General features: G+C 38.1%; 1 pseudogene; it reads left to right on the top strand.

The window, feature by feature from the left end:
• Positions 1–3,244: 3,244 nt before the first annotated feature.
• On the top strand, positions 3,245–3,344 carry LOC132489544 (U6 spliceosomal RNA; annotated as a pseudogene).
• The last annotated feature ends 3,435 nt before the right edge of the window (positions 3,345–6,779 follow it).

Raw genomic sequence — 6,779 nt, 5'->3', positions numbered from 1 at the left:
TCAATTTTTAATTAATCTTGACCTTGAAAACATGTCTTTAATAGTCTGTGGAACAAAATGAAAAATATGCATAAAGCACTTTTGCTACATGATGAAGTGTGATGATTGTTTCAAAGGAAAGGCAATTATGCGATTGTGTGAGTTACAAACTGAACTAGTCACTTTTTTCATTGAACATATCTACTTGGAAGAATGACTGGCAGACAAACCAGGGTTCTTCTGACTTGTGTGTTTGGCAGAAAACTAACAGTACTTGTTACTGCTAAAATTTGAACTTTCAAGAGAAAGTTGGAATTCTAGAAAACTTGCCTCTTAACACCGTAGCATGACAGCTTCCCAGTACTTTTCCAATATAGTCAGTGCTGATTTAACAAGTTATTTTTGATAGTTTATATGAAATGTGTCAACATTTGGATGATCTGCAAAACAACCAATGTTCTCCAAATGCTCTGTGCATGGATTACAAAATGGTCCGTGAGTGAAACTCTAGCAGGGTAGAAGAAGTTTACAGGGGTTTCAGATTCTACACTGCAGCTGACCTTTAAGAAACCACCATTTGTCAAATTTTGGTATTGTCTCAAATAAGAATATCCACAACTATCTAAAAAGCCTCCTAAAATACTCCTTCCCAAACAAAGCTAGACAAATCAAGACTGTGTTATGCCTTATAGATTAATAAAATAGAATTAAGAGTCCAGAAATTTGTGGTTAATTTTGGCACCCTATAAGGGTGCCAAAACAGCTCAGTGGGGAAAGAATGGACTTTTCATAAAATTGTTTTGTGACAACTATATACCCACTTGCAAAAGAATGAAGTTGAACAAGTACCTCACACCATATGCAAAAGTCAACTCAAAATGGATTGAAGGGACTTCCCTGGTGGTCCAGTGGTAAAGAATCTGCCTTCTAATGCAGGGGATGTGGGTTTGATCCCTGGTCAAGGAGCTAAGATTCCATATGCTGTGGGGCAACTAAGCCTGCGTGCCACAACTGTTGAGCTCGGCACCTCGAGAGAGCCTGCTTGCCGCAAACTATAGAGCCCATGTGCTGTGGAGCCCACACACCACAACTAGAGAGAAAACCCACATACCGCAACTAGAGAGGAGCCCAAGCAGACAGCATACTGTAACGGAAAGATCCCGCATGCCTCAACAAAGATCCTGTGGGCCTCAAGACCCAATGCAGCTAAAAAAAAAAAAAAAAAAAGATTGAAAACCTAAATGTCAGAGCCTAAATCATGAAACTCTTAGAAGAAAATGTAGGTGTAAATTCTTGTGATATTGGATTAGGTGATAGTTTCTTAGATACGGCGCCAACAGCAAAGGCAACAAAAGGAAAAAATAGACAAATTGAACTTTGTCAAAATTTTTTAAGTTTTATGCTTCAAAGTACACCATCAGCAGTGAAAAGACAACTCGCAGCATGGGAGAAAAATTTTGCAAGTAATATATCTGATAAAGGACTTGTGTAAAGAACTTACATCAATAAAGACAGCTCATGACAAAGCAGTTTTAATCCTTGGTGTATGTTTATACTCAAGAGAAATGAAAATGTCTGCACAAAACCTTGTATGCAGATGTTGATATCAGTGTTATTGATAACAGCCAAAAAGTGGAAACAACACAAATGTCCATTGGATGAATGGATTAATAAAATATGATATATCCAAAAGTAGAATATTGTCTGGCTATAAAAGGAAGTACTGATATATCCTACAACATCCCATGGGCCTTTCAATTCTGTAGTAACTGTGTATACACCACAGTGCAAAATGAAGCTGGGTTGACTCGGATTCTTATTCTTGCTCTGCCACTTATTCCATGACTGACCAACTTGTTGAGCAAGCCTCTTTGACAATATTTGTCTCATTGTTGTGAAGGTGCAGTGAGTTAAGTACTCAGCAAATAAAAGTACTCAAATAATAGGTCTCTTCATGCTACCTTTTTATCTCTTGGAAGTTCCAATAGAGGAGGGTATGATGAAGAATAGAGAACATTCTGAGAGTGATTTTTCTCCTTATAAAGGAGCTTATTATCTTGTAGCTTCTTTTGTTAGTATAGTTAAAATATCAGCACATGCTTAAGAGACATGTATATGTGTATAATGTGCTCAAAGTGTATGTGTTTTCCATCTTCATCTCAACATTTGAAGGCACTTTTATTTTTTTTATTTTTTATTTTTTTTATTTTTTGCTTTATAACAAATTTAATCAGTTATACATATACATATGTTCCCATATCCCCTCCCTTTTGCGTGAAGGCACTTTTAAATTATCCTTTAAGACTTAGAGTGAGATTAGGAAAAAAAAAAAGATTTAAGAAGTTGCCATAAGCACAAAGGTAAAACAAACATCAAGAGAATTCAAGTCAAGTAACCATACAAGTGCAAGTGTACGAAAGTCAAAATAATGGAAAATTTGTGGGAAGAGTTGAAAGCACAGAGAATAAATCTAAGTGGTCAATAGAGTGTGAGTTATATGAAGGTAGAGACTTGTATTTTATTCACTGCTAAACACCCAGCACAGAGACTGGCACAAAGTAGAGTCACAATAAATATCATCTAGATTAATAAATTGAGATATAATAACTATTTAATAGGCATTCCAGATTAAAAGACCTAGAAGAGAGGAAATAAGTGAAAAGACCTACTTAATGCCACATTTTGGTCACTCCGCAAATGAGCAAAAAATTAAGTATACAGGGCCTCCCTGATGGCACAGTGGTTGAGATTCCGCCTGCCAATGAAGGGAACACGGGTTCGATCCCTGGTCTGGGAAGATCCCACATGCCATGGAGCAACTAAGCCTGTGTGCCACAACTACCAAGCTTGTGCTCTAGAACCCAAGAGCCACAACTACTGAGCCCATGTGCTGCAACTACTGAATCCCATGTGCCTAGAGCCCATGCTCTGCAGCAAAAGAAGCCACCGCAATGAGAAGCCTACACACCACAACAAAGAGCAGCCCCTGCTCGCCACAACTAGAGAAAGCCCATGTGCAGCAATGAAGACCCAACACAGCCAAAAATAATTTTTTTAAAAAAAGGTAAGTATACAAAGGAGAGAAAAATCAGATTGACAAGAATTTTCACCTGTCCTATAGTATCTAGGAGACAACAAAGCAATATTGTTAAGTGAAAAGGGGGAGCTTGAACCCAGCTATTTAATGGCTTTCTCAGAAAGTTCACAATTTTCTTGGAAAATATTAAGGGTAAACTCAAGCAAAAAGAAAAATAAAATCTAATTCTTGCTTCAGCAGCACATATACTAGAATTGGAATGATACAGAGATTAGCATGGCCCCTGCACAAGGATTACACACAAATTTGAGAAGTGTTCCATATTTTTCCCCTCAGACCCCGGCCATGCCCTCAACCATGGCAGAGATTGCCATTGCTCCTAGAAGAAGCCCAGCTCCCTCAGGGCTCCTGCTCCAGCCCCTTGGGCCCTGGACTCGCCCCCCTGATGGCAGCAACCACCACTGAACCAGAAGAAGCTCTAGCTTGCAACTGACTCTAGCCCCTCCAACCCTAGGCCTACTTCCAAGGAGGCAGCTGCCGATGCACCCCAGGAGAAGACATGGCCCCTGTTCACTTCATGTCCCGCTCTCCCACTAAAGCCACTGGCCATACACAAACTGCATAGGGATGTTCCCATACACCATGAAGACTGGGATAGGTAACTTCTACCTAATTTCATAGAGACAGAGAAAATCAAACAAAATGAGAAGACAGGAATATATTCCAAACAAAAGAGCAAAATAAAACCTCAAGGGGGGAAGAACCCTAATAAAATGAAGATAAGTAATTTATCTGATAAAGAGTATAAAGAAATGGTCATAAAGATGCTCATTGAACTCGGGAGAAAAATGGAGGAACTCAGAGCTTCAACAAAGACAGAACATATAAGAAAGAACCAATCAGAGCTGAAGAATACAGTAACTGAAATGAAAACTATACACTGGAATGAATTAATAGCAAATTAGGTGATACAGAAAAACGTACAAGTGACCTGGAAGTTAGAATAATGGAAATCACCCAATCAGAACAGCCAAAAAAAAAAATTTTTTTTAAATGATAGTTAAAGCGACATCTAGGACAACATAAAGTGTACTAAGGTTCACATTATAGGGATCCCAGAAGGAGAAGTGAGAGAGAGAAAGGGGCAGAAAATGTATTTGATGAAATTATGGCTAAAAAATTCCCTAAACCAAAGAGAGAAACAGATACCCAGGTCCAGTAAGCACAGAAAGTCCCAAGCAAGATGAATCCAAAGAGAGACCAAGACATACCATAATTAAAACAGCAGAAATTAAAGAGAATTTTAAAGGTAGCAAGAGAAAACAAAGCAGTACATCCGGGACATCCCCCATAAGACTATCTGCAGAAACTTTGCAGGCCAGAAGGGAGTAGCATGATATATTTAAAGTGGTGAAAGGAAATAACCTATAACCTCAGATACTCTACCCAGCAAGATTATCATTCAGAATTGAAGGAGAGATAGTATGCCTGACAACAAAAACAAAGAGTTCATCACCACTAAACTGGCCTTATAAGAAATGTTAAAGGGTCTTCGTTAAGTGAAAAGGAAAAGGCTATAACAAGAAATAAAATATATGAAAGGGAAAATCTCAGTGGCAAACGCAAATAACAGTAAAGGCAGTGGATCAACCACTGAAATAAGCTAACATGAAGATTAAAAGACAAAATTGTAAAATCAGCTGTAACTACAATAAACAGTAAAGGGATAGACATAAAGAAGTTAAATATGACATCAAAAACAGAAAACATGTTGGGGGAGTGAAAAATGGAGATCTTAAAATGTATTGAACTGGGCCTCCCTGGTAGCGCAGTGGTTGAGAGTCCGCCTGCCGATGCAGGGGATACGGGTTCGTGCCCCGATCTGGGAGGATCCCATATGCCGCGGAGCGGCTGGGCCCGTGAGCCGTGGCCGCTGGGCCTGCGCGTCCGGAGCCTGTGCTCCGCAACGGGAGAGGCCACAACAGTGAGAGGCCCGCATACCGCAAAAAGGAAAAAAAAAAAAAAATGTATTGAACTGAAATGACTATCAGTTTAAAACAAGTAGATATCGGTCAATATATATGAACTTCATGGTGACCACAAATCAAAAACCTAAAATATATATTCAAAACTTAGAGAGGAACCCAAACATAACACTAAATAAAATCATTAAACAACAAAGAGACTAAGAGAAGAGAACAGAAAAGAACTACAAAAACAACCAGAAAACAGGTAACAAAATGGCAATATGTATCTACTATCAATAATCACTTTAAATGTAAGTGGACTAAATGCTCCAAAAGACATAGTGTGGCTGATTGGATTTAAAAAAAACAAACAAGATCCATCTGTATGCTGCCTACAAGTAGCTCACTTCACAGCTGAAAACAGACTGAAAATGAAGGGATGGAAGATGTTCCATGCAAATGGAAACGAATAAACCTGGGGTAGCAGTACTCATCAGACAAGGTAGACTTTAAAACAAAGTCTATAATAAAAGACAAAGAAGGGCATTATATAATGATAAAGGGGTCAATCCAAAAGAGGCTATAAATTCGTAAATGTGCACCTATCTGCACTTAATATAGGAGCATCTAAATACATAAAGCAAATATTAACAGACATAAAGAGAGAAATTGACAGTAATACAATAATAGTAGAGGACTTTACCACCTGACTTACATCAGTGGATAGATCATCCGGACAAAAAGTCAATAAGGAAACATTGGCCTTAAATGACATGTTAGAACAGGTGAACTTAACAGATATGTACAAGATATTCCACCCCAAGAAAGCAGAATACACATTCTTTTTAAGTACACATGGAACTTTCTCCAGAGTAGATCACATGCTAGGCCATAAAACAATTATCAATAGATTTAAGAAGATTGAAATTATATTAAGCTGCTTTTTGACCACAACAGGATAAAACTAGAAATCAATTACAAGAAGAATGGAAAAACAAACATTTGGAGACCTAACAACTTGCTACTAAAAAAAACCTCAATGGGTCAATGAAGAAATTGAAGAGGAAAACAGAAACTATCTTGAGACAAATGAAAATAAAAACACAACTTTCCAAAATCTATGAGAAGCAGCAAAAGCAGTTCTAAGAGGGAAGTTTATAGCAATACAGGCCTAACTCAAGAAATAAGCAAAATCGATAAACCTTTAGCCAGACTCATTAAGAAAAATGAGGGCCCAAATAAACAAAATTAGAAATGAAAGAGAAGTTACAATCAATATCACAGATAAGATATACAATCATAAGAGAATACTTCAAATAGTTGTACAACAACAGACATTTTGCAGGACAGACCCATGTTTTTTGGGTTCTTCCCATGACAAAGTGTGAGTGACCTCTGTGGGCATTACTGGCCTCTGTCAGAACACTTGCAATCTACCCACATGTGTTAGAATTCTTTTCCCACACGTCTTTGCAGCCTGTTCCCACTGAAAGTCCGCTAAGACTTGCCTACAATTGCTGACAGCTTCATCCCACCCCAACACTTGTACACTCACTCTCAGGCTAAAAAGCCATATTACTTAGTTTCTGGTGCAGTTTTAGTGAAGTTAAAGCCATCTGAGAAAAGAGACCAAAAAAAAAAAAAGTAATCCATCAAAATCAGAAGCAGAAAATAACAGGGAGAGCCTGATTCCTTTCTTTTTCTCTTCCTTCATTCTTTCACACTTGAGTCTAAAAGCCATAGTTGAGACCAATCTAGTTAGGCCTCATATTGTTGCAGGGCAACAGTGACTTGAT

This window comes from Mesoplodon densirostris, chromosome 4 (assembly GCF_025265405.1).
Source record: "Mesoplodon densirostris isolate mMesDen1 chromosome 4, mMesDen1 primary haplotype, whole genome shotgun sequence".
NCBI classification, from domain to species: domain Eukaryota; kingdom Metazoa; phylum Chordata; class Mammalia; order Artiodactyla; family Ziphiidae; genus Mesoplodon; species Mesoplodon densirostris.
Note: the sequence above shows the minus strand (reverse complement) of the source record. Positions and strands in the feature narration are given on the sequence as shown.